The 17,168-nt window shown below is 39.9% G+C and overlaps 2 long non-coding RNA genes across 3 annotated transcripts; one reads left to right on the forward strand and one right to left on the reverse strand.

Annotated features, from left to right (window-relative positions):
* Positions 1-586: 586 nt before the first annotated feature.
* LOC145643577 (uncharacterized) lies at positions 587-15,607 on the reverse strand. Its single transcript, XR_014116052.1, has 3 exons — positions 15,062-15,607; positions 1,054-1,176; positions 587-691 (listed from the first exon to the last, which is right to left on the reverse strand). It is a non-coding gene; the product is annotated as an uncharacterized LOC145643577 (long non-coding RNA).
* LOC145643576 (uncharacterized) lies at positions 4,544-14,915 on the forward strand. Of its 2 annotated transcripts, XR_014116051.1 has the most exons (6): positions 4,551-4,683; positions 5,363-5,507; positions 7,266-7,419; positions 8,658-8,843; positions 10,999-11,190; positions 11,682-14,915. It is a non-coding gene; the product is annotated as an uncharacterized LOC145643576 (long non-coding RNA). The 2 variants fall into 2 exon arrangements; XR_014116050.1 differs by lacking the exon at positions 5,363-5,507 and having other exon boundaries at positions 4,544-4,683.
* Positions 15,608-17,168: the final 1,561 nt, after the last annotated feature.

Consider the following 17,168-nt stretch of genomic DNA (forward strand, 5'->3'; position numbering starts at 1 on the left):
AGTCTAGTCACATTCACTATCAGTACTGTCCTAACACCACTCATCCTTATAACCCTTAACACTCGAGTCACATTCACTATCAGTACTGTCCTAACACCACTCATCCTTATAACCCTTAACACTCGAGTCACATTCACTATCAATACTGTCCTAACACCACTCATCCTTATAACCCTTAACACTCGAGTCACATTCACTATCAGTACTGTCCTAACTCTATTCAGTTTAACAGTTTAACATCTAATTGTTGAGGGGAAAAAAAGCCATATTTCCACACAATTTTAGATAAAGTGGGCCTGTAACTGATTAGCAAAGCCATCATAACAGATCAGTAAAAAAAAGGAAGATTAGGTATCATGTTGGCCTTGTTATGTGGGAAGTCTACAGCTGAGCCCTGGGTGTATTGCTTAGCTAGCTAGTCAAACTGAAATACCTTCCAATGCAGACTCAAATATATGGTTTTAATTTACTTCATGCCATTCTCGAGATCAAAAGCAAGTAGTACATATTTTAATTATATTTTAATCTAATTTTACATTCACTATTTCAGAGGAGAAACAGAATAAAATATTAACAAACGTATGATCACATCTTCATTTAGTTCATCTTTGTCTATAAAACAAAGTGCACAGCCAATATGTGAACAATCCCTTCATGAATAAGGAACCAACTTCAGATACCGGATAAGAAGCTGCGAATAAGTAACCAAATGAATCTTAAACAGCAAAATAACAACCAAACGAATTAAAAGATGCAAATAAATAACTAACTTTAGCATCGCTTTACATTTCATCAAGACAATTCAGAAGTTAGCTATACTGATACTGTATTATGTCATTATAGACAATACCTCACACATGACCCTTTACTGATACTGTATTGTTATCATACTTTGTATACTTGTTGTTATTATTAAATTATAACATTTTGATGTTCTGTTATTATGTTAAAATTATGAAATTGAAGTTATTACAGAACAATGTGACATGTAATGACATGTAATTCATTTTTAAATGTGATTAGCTTAATTAAATTATTAAATGAATACTGTACCTTCTGATGGCCACTTTCATGTTAAAAATTATTCAGTTGTTTAAATGCAGCTGATGAGTTCACACTGGATCCAAACACAGCACAGAACAACATCTATCTGCCCAAGGAGAACAGAGTGGCAACCTGCAATGAAACAGTTCAGTCCTATCCTGATCACCCAGAAAGATTTGATAATTAGTTTCATGTTTTGTGCAGAGAGAGTGTGTGTGGATGCTGTTACTGGGAGGTTTAGTGGAGTGGGAAAAGTTGGATTGCATTGACATATAAAGGCATCTGCAGGAAGGGCAGGGGAAGAGAGTGTATGCTTGGAGGCAATGATCACTCCTGGAACTTATACAGCAGTCCTTCCAAATGCTATTTCTGGGACAAAAACATAACAACTACAAATCCCATAGTGCCTAGCTCTAGAATAGGAGTGTATGTGGATCAGAGGGCAGGAATTCTGTCCTTCTACAGCATCTCTGACACCATGAGGCTGAAAAGTGTACTGCTCTCCCAAATGCTCTAAAGACTATGTTTGGCAGAAAAACATGAGAACTATAACTCCCATGGTGCCCAGCTCTAGGAGGGTGTGTGGATCAGAGGGCAGGAATTCTGACACCATGCATCTCTGACACCTGCACAGAGTTCAGACCACATTCAGCCCCTCTCCCCTGGGTTTGGGTTTGCAACAAGATCAACAATAAAACTGTCCACTCAGAAGTAATTGTGAGATTTCCCAAAATGTTATTCAATTATTATTTAAAATTCTGGTGTATTATTACAGTTTAAATTAGGAACATGCACAATTTCTGGTGCATTATTTCAGCCAGAGAGATCTCTGAACTATGAGGAGACAATAATGATATAATTATGCTTTTGATAAGAGTTACTGTGCACAGCAATTTAAAACTTATTTAAATCATTTTCTCTAGTTAGTACATACAAGCTGGAATTAATTGTATTGTAACCATTAGTATTGTGTAATATTGCTTTTAGTCCAAAGCTGTTACTCCATCCCCTTGCACCTCCGTCTCTGCCCATCACTATCACCCTCCAAAAAGCATTGAAAACTTTTTTCTTTCAGACTGCCTTTACTGATCTGTAAATCCAATTTTTTCTGTTGGCTCACTGCTTTGTCATTTTATAGTTGTCTTAATCTCTCATTTTATTTTCATTTATCTACTGTGTTGTCATTTTGTTATTCTTGTGTTTTACCTTGTTATTCTTTCGTATAATTCTTGTCATATTTTCATTTGCTATTGTAAAGTGTCCTTGAGCATCCTGAAATAAAATGTATTATGATTATTATTATAACCAGAATGAATCCTTTGTGGTTTGAGTGGGGAAGAGCCCGCCCCCCTGTGGTGAAGTTAAGTATTGTGTATGATACCTGCTCTGCTCTAGAAGGTTGGACAACCCTTGCTGAAGGTTTGAGGTGCAGTGTAGGAGTGATGGAAAACAGGCTGTAGGAGGGGAGGGATGTAGACAGAACTGGAGTGAAGAGTGGGAAAACGCATGTTAGAAATGAGTTGGACACAGGAGTTTCAGCCATATAGTGCTTTTTACAATAGCCATTGTCACAAAGCAAATTAACATATGTCCGAGTCAAAGCTCCCAAGCCAAGAAACCTTAAGAGGAATCGAGACTCAAACCTCCACTGGTGAACACTAGTGAAGGAACCTGCTATGGCCCTCCCCCCTCCACCATAGACACCCACATCGCCCTTGGCAGACATCTCATCCCACTCCTACACTCATCAAACTCAGACTATATCCTCTAGGACTTATATTTTGTCATTACTTATTTTTCTTTTTATTGTTTATATTGTTGCTATTGTGGTGTCCTTCGTTGACCAGAGGAGGAAGCCCAGTCTGACACCAGCTCAGATCATTCTCTCATTTCATTGGAACTACATATCAACCACAATAATTTTTTTTAAATACTACTTATTGTAAAGCATTTGTAAAAGGTGCTGTATTAATTATTATTACTACAACACTGTGGTAGTGTTCAGACTAACACGCTATTTAAATCACTATGGTAGTAGTGAAAAGACTGGTCGCAGGATGGTATGTGGAATGACTAATCACTGGGCTGGGCTGGTAGAGAAGGTGAAACTTTGTGTGAACACATATATATACAAACACTGAATAACTTCAGGAGTGGCTAATTCCAAAATAACAAACAAAACCTAGACTACCAAAAGAAACACCACAACTAACCACACTTCACAGGACAAAAATAAAATATAACCCTACACTAACTCCCAAACCCAAACAAACAGGCACCACTCCCTACAATCAGTAACTACACATATAAACATACACAAGAACACAATCATAAACAAAACACAGGGAACGCTCACATACCCACAAGACAAGGTAAGCACAGCCAAGATCACAAACTCACAAATCATACACCGTTATGCCAGTTGAAGTATGAGCTTGGGCAAGCTGCCGTTTTCTTCCAGCAGGGTCCTTATATAGGCCACAGCAATCACTCAAGGAAGGGCGGGGCCAGAAACGAAATACACAGACAGTCCCAAATACCGAACTGGACGAATGAGCGTACTGCAGCAGTCCAGGAGCCTAACAGACTAACATACTGTTTAAATCGCTATGGTAATGTTCAGACTAACACACTGTTTAAATCGCTATGTTAGTGTTCAGACTAAAACACTGTTTAAATCACTGTGGTAGTGTTCAGACTATAATACTGTTTATATCACTATGATAGTGTTCAGACTAACACTGTTTAAATCACTATGGTAATGTCACAGACTGCTCCCAGTCCTACTGGTCACATGGTACAGCCTGCCACGTGAGGTAGGAGTTTGTCTTTTCGTTAGTGACAACACCCATGTTTGCGAGTACAGGGTTGGCTGTCTTGTGTTCATGTTCACTGTAGTGTTGTGGCACATGTTATGTTTGTAACATGTTGTCTGTGTTCCCTTACCTGGTATTCTGTGAGTGCTGATATGTTCATCCTTAATGTGTATATAATAAACGTCTGTCTATATCAAGAGAGCCCATGTGTCCTGCTCCTCGCCCTGGGGCACTCAGGCCTTTACAGGTAATGTTCAGATTACCACACTGTTTAACTTACTATAGTAATGTTCAGACTGACACACTGTTTAAATCACTATGATAGTGTTCAGACTAACACACTGTTTAAATTCTCCATCTTTATTCTCCATAATAAACAAACAAAAGAGCATTGAGCTGATAAAATCAAACAGAAATAAAGCAGCGCTGCCAGTAGAACCCGAGACGTAGCGACAGCAGAGCAGCAAGCAAAGCGGATACTTCTCAGTATACAAGGGAACAATGTGCACTACTGGACGAGTGTTCATGTGGGCTTAATTAAAAGGGAGAAAACAAGGAGGCAAACAATGTATAGGAGCAGGGAAGGTGTGAGATGTTTGTGTCTGTGTCTGTGAGATATGTTAGACACACCTATTTTACCCACGGCTCTCACACACGGAACCAGGAAGTTGTTCTTTAGTTCAGGGAAAACAAAACATCATTCAGTTCTGCATGTGCTGGTGTTTCTCGTGTGTGGGTCTATTTGGGTAAAATGTCAGGCCAACATGTCAGGAACTCAGGAGCAGTTCATCTGTCCAGTCTGCCTGGATCTACTGAAGAATATGTATGTTCTGTTTAATGGTCTTACCATAATTAAATGAAATGCACCATAATTGTGTTTAACTACGTTTAACTGTGTTTTCAGAGTGAAGGAACCAGAAATCAGCTGGTTGAGCTCGTTTAATATGATTTTTTTTTTTTTTGTGCACAGACGACCAGGAATGATGACCGTGTCTTTGTTTGAACTGCTTTAAGGGACTCTGTGTTTGTGCCGGTGTGTTATTACTGTATCTGTGCAGTAAAATGGCAGATGTCAGTATATCAGTGGTTCTTGATCAGTTCATCTGTCCAGTCTGTCTGGTTTTACTGAAAAATCCAGTAACCACTGTTTGTGGACACAGTTACTATAAAGTGTGTATTAATGACATTTACATTTTTGGCATTTAGCAGATGCTCTTATGCAGACCGACGTACAAAAGTGCTTTGTCATTTACTCAAAGAATGTATCCTATCCAGTACAATAGGTTAGAGTACAAGATTCCATTGAACTAGAATGCTGTTGAAACATTTCTGGCCTGCATGGCAGTCCATGTCTGTATTGCTCTGGTGAGCTACTCTGAAGTAAAAACCCTATATCAGGCAGCTATAATTGCAATAACAAACAATATCAAACTATATATGCTAGAGTTTCAGTTACCCATCAGGTGCAGGATCAATGGTCATTCTAAATATTCCACAAATAGATACGTCTTCATCTGTGATTGAAGACTGCAAGGGACTGCTGTCCAGACAGCCAGTGGAAGTTTGTTCCACAATCTGGGAGCCAGGACAGAGAATAATCTTCCATGAGACTTGAAGCATGGTATTTCAAGCAGAGCCATACTTGAGGTACGAAGTACTCGAGGTGCAGATCGGGCTTTGACCATTATCATCATGTATCACCATTTTTGGCTTTGTAGACAAGCATCAGTGTTTTAAATCTGATGTGAGCAGCTACTGGAAGCCAATGAAGGGAACACAGCAGTGGAGTGACAAGTATGAACTTCAGAAGACTGAAGACCAGTCATGCCACTGCATTCTGGAGAATCTGTAGAGGTCTGATGGCTCTTATCTTGTCCATGTTAACTGATAGGACTGTCCCTCCAGATAAGACTGGAACCATTTCCATGCAGAGCCAGTCACTCCGAGGGTGGAGAGAACAGAGGAAGATGTTGTTTATTGTGTCAAAGGCTAATGAAAGGTCCTGAAAAATCAAGACAAATGAGAGTTTGGCAACACTGGCAGCATGAAGTTTCTTTGTCACTGCTTTGTCACTGAGAGTTGTTTCTGGTGAATGTGCCAGAATGAGAAAAGAGATAATCAATAGTAAATTGCTTGTTCAAGAAAAGAGAGAAGCAATACAAGTTGCTTATGTTGGAGCTGTCAAGTGTTCAGTTGGTACATGTCCAAAGGATAAGGAGTTGTTGATGGGATCCAGTGGACATGCAATCAGACTGCTGGAAGTCAGGAGTTGAAAGATTTTTTTCTGAAGAAAGAAGAGAAAAAGAAGCAAGAGAGTTGGATGTAGGGGTATGAACACTGATTGGAAGAGTGGGAACAATGGAAAAGGACTGTTGGATTTCTGCAGCCTTCTCCTCAAAGAAGGTGATGAAATCCTCAGGAGTAAGAGGGATGAGCAAGGAGGAGGAAGGTTAAGGAGAGAAGAAAAAACACTGAAGAGCTTTCGTGAATCAGATGCTGATTAAAATTTTCCTCTGTAGTAGGATGACTTTACAAATGTTACTTCCAGTGAGTATTTGGAAAGGAAAGACTGGTATGAGTTGATGTCTGAAACTAGGTGTGTTGGCTGGGGCAAGGTTTTACGAGTCCAGAAGGGATCGCCTATTGCATGCCTATTGCAGGTCTTACAAGGATGCGTGCGAGCTCTAGAGTGGCGTGCACCCTTCACAGACAGAGTTGCAGGTGAGACTTCCACCTGCATGCAGGAGTCTACAGTTCGCTTCAACTCTACATCAGAATCAGAGTCCAGGGAAGCTCCTCCATGTCTAAATGTGAAGCAACCTGTGAAATCTGACTAGACACTCAATATGGAAGTCAGTATGGGAATTTTCCTGGCCCCTACATCCCTGCTTGGTCAAAAACAGAAACAAAACCAAGAACTCAAAATGAAACAAACGAAAATTACAAAACACTATGAACAAGAGATCTACAGTAAGAATTCAGAAACCACATGAAATTTAAAATGACATTCCAACAACAATGACCAGCACAAAGATTAGAATGAGATATAAATACACAGGGACGTGAAGGAGAAATAAGACGTGTGAAATTAAACAAACAAGAAATACCTGAAGTCAATACAAGGCAAGGAAAAAACCTGAAAAGACAGGTGGAGAAAAGGGCAAAATCACTATCACATGGTGACATTGCCATAGTAACAGGACAACAACAGAAATTAAAACAAATATGGCACTTGGCACCATGGGAATTATGATGCATGTGTCTGGAAAGAATTGACAGAGCAGTTACTGATGACTTGTTTTAAGCGTGTGGACGTTTTAAGGAGAATTTTTCATCATTGCAGTTACTTTTCTCTCTTTGTGATTGTGTAGATTTTTAAAATCTTTTGTTTCTCTGTCTGTGTAGAGTTTCCAGTGTCTCTCAGCCATTACTGAATCTGCAGATGTACCCCTCACCACTGTCAGTCCTCCCCTCTATTTTGAGGATATAACAAAGTCTGTGTATCAGCTGAGGAACAAAGAATTCTGTTACCAGGAGTTCATAAAGACATCCAAAAGAGGTAGTTGACAAAGATAACATTGGAGAAAATTAAACTGCGCCATGTGACTGTTATTAATTTGTTCATTTTAAACATATTTTATGTTCCAAATTGTAACATTGCAACTGTGTAGTATTGTAATTGTAATAAAAAAAACTTTTTAAGTTAGTCTACAAAATTTAGAAGATGCTCTTGTCCAGAGAAAATTACAGAAGGACTTTATTTTCTTAACTTAATCCTATGCTAGTACAAAGTTTAAGAATACCATCAATTACAGATAAGTTATCAGTTACAAATTATTTAAGTGCTTGTTAAGGGATGGCCCTTCTCCCCCAAATTTGAAGACAGTGATTAAAAAAAGATTGTGCTATTCTGTTACTCAATCCAATGTAACAGTAACTGACACGGTCCAAAGACGTCACAAGATTCTCACACAATCAGCTTCTCATAGGAAACCCTGTCAAATGTGAAGACCAGCACTGTACAAAGCTGACCCTGCACAAAAGAACTTCATGTTGTGACAGTGGTGGCACAGAGGGAACGAGAGGTGAAGGAGCTGAAAACAGTCATTTGCTAAGCCTAGAGGTGTAACGAAGTGCATTGCTCTTAGGCCCACTAATGTGCAGCGCTGACTTCAGGAACCTGTGGACTTAAATAAGAGGGAAAATAAGGATCAGGTGATTAGGCTTTATAGGCAGGTGACTGGGACTGTGGCAGGTGTGGGCGTGTCCCTCCTGATGGATGACTGGCCCACGGTGACATCTGTAATCTAGCTACATCTTAGATAGCCGGTAATTTGGCTCGTAGTAAACCTACTATTAGTTTACACACATTTTCCAGTGGTGTAGACAGGGGCCTGATGTTTTGGTTTCTGGGTTGTCAGAACGAGGGTGTGTGGAATCTGGAGACTTGTGGATGAGGGTGGGTATTACAAATTTAAGAGAGGGCATTAGTAAATGCATAGAGGATAACTTGAATATAAATAAATTAGGTTTTGGGTTGAGGTTAAGGTTATGGTTATGCTTAGGTTTTGGGTGGAGGTTAAGGTTAGTTGCTTTGGTTTGAGAGCCAATTGGTGGTGTATAACCCACTGTTCCATGTGTGAGTAAACTTGACTCTGATTCATTTGTGACAATGTTATAGATACTCTGATGAGAGTTTATTAATTAACTATAAAGCACCATTCAAAATAGTTGCACATTTTTCACTATAGCTGCAACAGAATATTCTTAAAATGAAGAAACTGTTTTTCATTCCAGGACTAACCACTGCATGGCGCAAATGCTACAGACTGGCTGCAGTGTGTCTGGAGCTGTTGTGTGTCCTACTGCTGGCAGCAATTATAGTAATATCGATCAGATTAATTGTAGAGAGAGACCAGTTATACACCAGTTACAGCGACCTCACTACTCAGAGAGACCAGTTACAGAAGCTGGCCGATTTAGGTGAGTAAAGACACCTACCCCAAGACTCTGTCCCCCAGTTACATGAATTACTTCTTGGTTATAGATGTGTACAAATAAAATCTTATTTCTGATTTTAGATGTTGTTCATTATCAGAGGTCGGTAGAGTAGCCAAAAGCTGTACTCACCTAAATGTACTGTTACTATAAAATAATAATTACTCCAGTAGAAGTAAAAGTAGTCATTAAATTATCACCCAAGTAAAACTACAAAAAAATATCTGTTAAACTACTGAGGTAGTTACTTCACTGGAACTCATTTAACAAGATTCAGGCCTCAGGAACATCCCTCTTGTTATGTTTGTCCCTTCCTGGCATTGCAGTTCCCACAGCAACACCATTATGTATATTTACTTCCTGACTAGTCAGTATACCAAGCTGTGTTTGCTTGCCTCTTTTGCTCCAATGTGAGTCAGACTCTGCTTGTATTTTTTGGCCTTGCCTACCACCTTGGCCTTCTGTACCTCTGCTGTTTTTTCTCTGTGTACAACCCAGTTTTGTAATGAGGCTCAAACCCAGTCAGACAGGTGGCGATACCAACAGTCTGCTGGGTGAGCGCTACCACGCTTTAATGGTGGTGGGCCCATGTGCAGAACAGTAAGAAACAGGTAAAACAAGAGAAGTAAGAAAACAAACATGGGGAGTCACACCCCGGCTACTTTATTGCGAGGCAAACAAGCTCCTACTAGACTGCGGCAGCCATTAAGTGACCTGTGCCTATATCACACTCCAAAGGAACAGACGACGACGAAGCAGGTGGAAGAAAATAAACACCATGCTGAGCACAGAAAAAAAGGGAAAACAAAGGATGCCACAGGAAGAATGGCAGCCAGATACACTGGGGAAAACCAAACTAAAACTTCCCAAACAAAACCAGAAAACAGGGAGGAGCTTTAGTGACTAAGAGAAGCTGAGAGAGAGAGAGAGAGAGAGAGAGAGAGAGAGAGAGAGAGAGGGAGAGAGAGAGAGAGAGAGAGAGAGAGAGAGAGAGAGAGAGAGAGAGAGAGAGAGAGAAGACTAGAGAAGGGAGGGGACGTGTAAAAACACAGACACCCTCGCAGATCAGAAGAGAGCTGTAGCACAAGGGCTCACAAACCTCAATACCCACAGTTACCAGCTAGGAGCTTGTAACACTTTAACAAAGCCCCAACACTGAGTGACTGGGTCCCTGGGCGTATATAGACCTAGCACAGCTGTTAGGCATCAAGCCTGATTGGTTGTGTGCCTGACTTGAGGCCTCCCCCTGGTAGCCGGTGACCTGGCGCCAACTCTTACAGGTTTTTGACTGCAGTTTTGGCTTTGGACTTTGACTTCAGCTCCTTTTTCTTTCATTTTGATTAAAGCTCATAACCTATACTTGGACTCATCTCACCTCTCTGAGCCTCATATGTTTCACCCCACAGCACCACCCATGTAAACATGTTCCCACCGAAGGTGCACATATATAAAAATTACATTTTTACACAAACGTAAAAATGTACACAAACGCTTCACCAATATAACATCAACCCATGTACATACTGATAAAATAAACATTAATTTTTACAAACAATTTTGTGTGAATTCACCTAGGCAGATGTATTCTTTTTTTCTATACTAACTCTGTTACACCTTATACTGAGCAAATACAATAAAACTGAATCTATCTATGAAAACAATCAAAGAAAAATATAAACACACATTATTTTTATTAAGTGATGCAAGCTAACTAGCTAATAGATTGCAGTTTTTCAGTGGTGTAAACACACTAGTACAAACCTAAATAAAAATTGGCTGTAAACAGTGGCTGTGTGCTATGAAAGTCACGGTGTCACTGCTATGGTGCTCCATTTTATTTAAATTTGTATAGTCAGCATGTTGCTTATTATATTGTATCTGCTTCAAAAAGGACTGAATGGGGTCTCATTAAATGGGGTGGTTTACTGTGTGTAATACGTCTAAATAAATGGGAGCGGTTCACTGTGTAATACGGCTAAATAAACAGGGGTGGGTCACTGTCTAATATATCTAAACACACTGGCCACATAATCTGAATGTTTGAAATTAAAGATGATGTCGATGACAAAAATATGAATAATAAAAGCATTTGAATAATTGATACATTAGAAAAAGTCCTAAATGAGGAATTTGTTTCTAGTTCCAGGAATAATCAGTGCAGGGATTCGATGCTACAGACTGGCTGCAGTGTGTCTGGCCTTGTTGTGTGTTCTCTTACTGGCTGCCATCACAGTACTGTGGCTCAGGTTCAATGCAGAGAGAGACCAGTAACACAACAGTTACAGCAGTCTTACTGCAGAGAGAGACCAGTTACAAAAGCTGCATGAATTAGGTAAGTAAATACACCTGTCCCATGACTGTGGGTCCCCCCTTGTTCCATATGTAGTGAATTACTATGGGGGCGGGGTTTACCTGTACACCTCTCGGTTTTATATCTAATTTCTTGTATCAGATCTGCTATAGGCATAATAATTTCTGTTTCACATTCAGGGTCCTGATCAAGAATTTGATATGTCTGTTGATATCACTATATTGACCCTTCCAAATTCTTAATGAGTCACATTCAGGGAATTGGTAAAAGTGGAAATAATATGAAATAATGCTAGACATGGCCATACATATTATATGTATAAATGTAAATAAAAATACGGTTGGCAAATGTACATTTGATTAATTTGAGAATTCCAGCCGAAAAATTGGAGCCATGACAACAGTTTTCTCCCCATTGTGGTTTTCAAAACTTCACAACTGAATCACATAAATGTGTCTCATGCAGCAGCACCTTCTCTGCATTACATTTACTTCCCTTTTCCCCATGCACAGCATGGACCAATCACCACTACTCTGCCCAACAATGACCAATCACCACTACTCTGCCCAACAATGACCAATCACCACTACTCTGCCCAACAATGACCAATCACCTCTACTCTGCCCGACAGTGACCAATCACCTCTACTCTGCCTGACAGTGACCAATCACCTCTACTCTGCCTGACAGTGACCAATCACCTCTACTTTGCCTGACAGTGACCAATCACCTCTACTCTTTCTATTTCATGCAGTAATTGAAGCTGCAGCAATTGTGTATGTTATTTTTGCACATTTGGAGACATCTGCCATTAGTGTGTCCCACTGCACATTCATTCACAGATTTCTGGCTCTGAGACATACCACCTGACATGAGAAACAGAGACTTGAGGGAGGAGGCCTAGTAAGAAATATGATTGGGCCAGCCTAATGCAAGCATAGAAAATGAACCAGTGGGCTCACTTTCCCTGCTTTATGGGGCAGTCTTTAGCCATTTTATTAAAATTAAAAACTATAAATTAAATTGTATAGTTATATATATACAGCCCAAAGGTGTGTGGGCCCACTAGAAGAATGCCAGGTATGCCAGGTCCTGCGTATACCAAACCTGAAACTGTAATGGCCTGTGTGCCGCAGGGGGAGGAGCAGGACGTTCAGACTCCCTCGACGTAGACAGACATTTATTGACATACATAAAGACAATGGCACTCCCATGTAACGTAAACAGTGAAAGTCAGTTGTATTATTCTGGTGTATTATTACAGTTTAAATTAGGAACATGCATAATGCATAATCTGGTGCATTATTTCAGCCAGAGAGATCTCTGAACTATGAGAAGGCAATAATGATATAATTATGCTTTTGATAAGAGTTACTGTGCACAGCAATTTAAATCATTTTCTATAGTTAGTACATACAAGCTGGAATTAATTGTATTGTAACCATTAGTATTGTGTAATATTGCTTTTAGTCCAAAGCTGTTACTCATTGAAAACTTTTCTCTTTCAGACTGCCTTTACTGATCTGTAAATCCTGTTTATTTCTGTTGGCTCACTGCTTTGGTATTTTATCATAGTTGTCACTTATTACTGTAGCTTTCATCATGTCTTAATCTCTATTTTATTTTCATTTATCTGCTGCATTGCCATTTTATTATCCTTGTGTTTTACCCTGTTATTCTTTCTAATCATGTTTTTATTTGCTATCATAAAGCATCCTTGAGTATCCTGAAAGACACTTAAATAAAATGTATTATTATGATTATTATTATAACTAGAATGAATCATTTGTGGTTTGAGTGGGGAAGGTTTGAGGTGCAGTGTAGGAGTGATGGAGAGCAGGCTGTAGGAGGGGAGGGATGTAGACAGAACTGGAGTGAAGAGTGGGGAAACATGCATGTTAGAAATGAGCTGGACACAGGAGTTTCAGCCATGCTCTCTCTCCCTTATTGTTTAATCAAAGTCATGTATTTATATAGTTCTTTGTTGATGTTTTGTTGTTTTGTTTTGTTTTGTATGTGTGTGTGGGGGGGGGGGGGGAGAGAGTGGTAGCTCAGTAGTTAAGGTACTTGGCTTGTGATGGGATGGTTGCTGGTTCAAGCTCCAGCACTACCAGGTTGCCACTGTTTTTGAACCCTGAGCAAGACCCTTAAGCCTCAATTGTTCAAGTTGTATTCAGTCAGAATTGTAAGTTGCTTTGGATAAAAGGTATCAGCTAAATGCTTTAAATGTTTTGCCTTAGATTCTGTTACATTCAAGGCTTCTTGTCTGAACCTAGTTGCTTGCTTGCTGTTATCCATGACATAACGTCAGTCAACCATGCTGAGAGATGCCTGGAAACCTGAGTGTCAGAAGGTGGGAAGGAAAGAATTTGGTGTCTTTGGCATAGCAATGGTAGGAGGAGCCATGAAAAGATATTACATCACCCAAAGAATGAGTATACAAAGAGAAGAGGTCCTAACATTGAGCCCTGGAGGGCACCGGTAGAGAGTCTATATGGACTGGACATGTATCTGTGCTACCTGATTGGTCTGTCCCTCCAGATAGGACTATAACCTTTTCCAATCAGAGTCAGTCACACCAAGGCTGGAGAGAACAGAGAGGAGGAGGATGTTGTCAAAGGCTGCTGAAAGGTCCTAAAGAATCAAAACAGATGATAGTTTGGTAGCATGAAGTTTCTCTGTCACTGATATGAGAGCTGTTCCTGGTGAATATACTGGTTTGTAGCCAGACTGAGGAAAAGAGATAATTGATTGTAAATGGTTTGGTCAAGAACCTTTGAGCTGAAAGAGAGAGGTGATACCAGTCTGTAATTGCCTATGTTGGAGCTGTCAATTGTGGCATTCTTTAAGATTGGTACTATACTGGTGGTTTTGAATACAGTTGGTATATGTCCAGGGGATAAGGAGTTGTTAATGATGAGAAAGATGAAAGGAAGCAGATCTCCTGAGATTGTGTGAAACAGAATGTAAGGAATGGGATCCAGCAGCCATGTAGTTTGGTTACTGGAAGTCAGGAGTTGAAGTATTTTATCTGAGGAAAGAGAAGAAAATAAGCCAGAGTTGTAAGTAGGAAAATGATCACTGGTTGGAAAAGTGGGAACAGAGGAAAAGGACTGGCGGATTGCTGCAACCGTCTCCTCAAAGAAAGTCACAGGTGAGGTTTCCACCTGCATGCAGGAGTCCGCAGATCTCTCAGAAGCTCCTCTATGTCTATGTCTAGAAGAGAGGCAACTGAGCGGTGGGATCCCACATCCTACAGAGGGTTGCAGTATTCCTCCTGCCCGTTTCTGTGTGGTCTTAAAATCAACATTTTTTAATTCTCGTGGAACCAGCAAATTCTTACTAAACCTTCAATATTAAAGTCAGTGTGGGACTTTCATGGCCCCTACATCCCCCCTTAGCGCACACGTTCTCTAGTTACTCAACATGTCAAAGCATAGAGCTCATTTTTCTAGCTTTTAGTATTGTTTTCAAAATCATAACATCACAAAATACATGAATACAGCATAACTGTTATTACATAGCCTCTCTGACATTTTAAATGCTCCAGAATTAGAGGGTGAATGTGTTTTTTGTTACACTAAGGGACAAAATGCAACCTAACAAGTACAAATAGATTAGAGTGCAAATACCATTGAAATAAGATACTACTTGTTATAACCCTGTTAAAATGTCTAGATGTATGGGAAAGAGTGATGTGGTATGCAAGGGCAGATGGAAGAGAAAGACAATAAAAGCACATCTTGATAAGGCACTTGCTTGTGATTTATATATATATATATATATATATATATATATATATATATATATATATATATATATATATATATACATACACATATACACACATACACACATACACACACACTATATTGCCAAAAGTATTCACTCACCCATCCAAATTGTAACGTGGGTTTGAATGCAGGTCAGATGAGTGATGACACCAACAGCCTAAAACCAAAGGAAAAACACCACATCTCTGCACTGACATGTGAACAGTAGCTACTTAACCAACACCATCTCTGCCTTTCAGTTGTTAGTCTTCACACTTTATATGCAGCAAATGCTCAACTGTCAGCTCATCTCTACAGCAAACACACATTTACAATGAACACTTGTTGTGCTGTTTCATGATTTATCCCTCCCAACTGGGTGTGGCAACCTTCCGATTACAAGTGAAGTACCTTAACCACTGAGCTACCACTGCCACGGTTATGTTTCTTTGTACTCAGTGCTTATGTGTTTCCTAGTCTGTGTTATAGCCTACTTAACCTGTGTGCTTTCATGTGTTTAGTTCTTGTCGCTGTTTGTGTTTAGTTACTTGTGTATTCTAGCCCTTGTCTCATTTGTAATGTATCTCCATGCTCTCCGTGTTGGCTCTATGACCCTGGACTGTAACAGAGACTCTGATTCTGGATTTGCCCTGAATAAATCTTGCTCTTCTCCGCACATGCATCCGCCTCCTTACCGCTCAATGTTACATGCTGTTACATTTATTACACCATTAATGTACTATTTCACTGTTTTATGTTTTATTGTGTTTATCTTTTAAAAAAAATTGTCCATACACATGCAGTCATCAATAATGTCATTGTTTTAATATGAGTCACTTGCCTTGAAGTGAACAGTCAAGGCACAAAGATGTTATATGAGTGACTATGAAACATGGGCCAATTGTCATTATGGGCCACTGTAGTCACTATGGACCACTGTAGTCACCGTGGAACACTGTAGTCACTATGGACCACTGTAGTCACCGTGGAACATTGTAGTCACTATGGACCACTGTAGTCACCGTGGAACACTGTAGTCACCATGGACCACTGTAGTCACCGTGGACCACTGTAGTCACTATGGACCACTGTAGTCACCGTGGAACATTGTAGTCACTATGGACCACTGTAGTCACCGTGGACCACTGTAGTCACCGTGGACCACTGTAGTCACCATGGACCACTGTAGTCACCGTGGAACACTGTAGTCACTATGGACCACTGTAGTCACCGTGGAACACTGTAGTCACCATGGACCACTGTAGTCACCGTGGACCACTGTAGTCACTATGGACCACTGTAGTCACCGTGGAACATGGGCCAAAAGCCCTTGTGCAGTAGTGTGTTTACAGAATATCTTAACCTGTAGGACTTGCCTACTATAAACCTACTAAAGGCCAGCAGGTACAATAGTGGACTTTTAAGGACAGAGTGTGAATGCAAACAAACCAATTAGACTACATTACAAGTGGTTTGTGCTGTTTTGATACAAGTGTTACACATAAGAAAATAACAATCTATCAACATTTTATGCACATCTATAAAATTAAACAATATCATTGACATACATACTACAAGCAACAGCCCCAGACGCACACAGGAAGTCTTACCACAAATCAAAGAGGAAGAGAAGCCTATCTTTTAGCACTAGCAGATGCCCAACTGTCAGCTCATCTCTACATGAAATACACATTTACAATGAACAATTGTTGTGCTGTTGTAATGGCCTGACTGCCGCAGGTCAAGGAGCAGCATGTGCAGACTCAATCGATGTATGCAGACGTTTATTAAACAAACACAAATGCAAATTACATGAGCACAGATACAAACATGGACAATGACGACAACTAAGCACAGTCCTACAGCAGTTTAAATACAGACAGACATAATGAGACTAAACCAGGTGCAGTTGTGTGCTAAACAACATAGGGGTGGTTACAAACGAGACAGACAATGAACTCCCACTGCACACAGTGAGCCGTACCATGTGACCAGTGGGACAGGGAGCGTTCCGTGACAGCTGTTACATTGATTCAGCCATTTCACAGATTTCTTTTCCATTTGGGTTGTTTTTAGACCCATTAGAACTATAATATTATGTTCACTCAAATTCAAAGTATTGCACATTTATAAAAAGTGGTCCTTACCCTTTATTTCTTAATTTTCCAGACTTGGTCAAGAGCAAGAGATATTATTATTATTATTGTAGAATGTTCCCACTATTTCA

This window comes from Electrophorus electricus, chromosome 13, assembly GCF_041902795.1.
Source record: "Electrophorus electricus isolate QZ-2024a chromosome 13, ASM4190279v1, whole genome shotgun sequence".
Lineage (NCBI taxonomy): Eukaryota > Metazoa > Chordata > Actinopteri > Gymnotiformes > Gymnotidae > Electrophorus > Electrophorus electricus.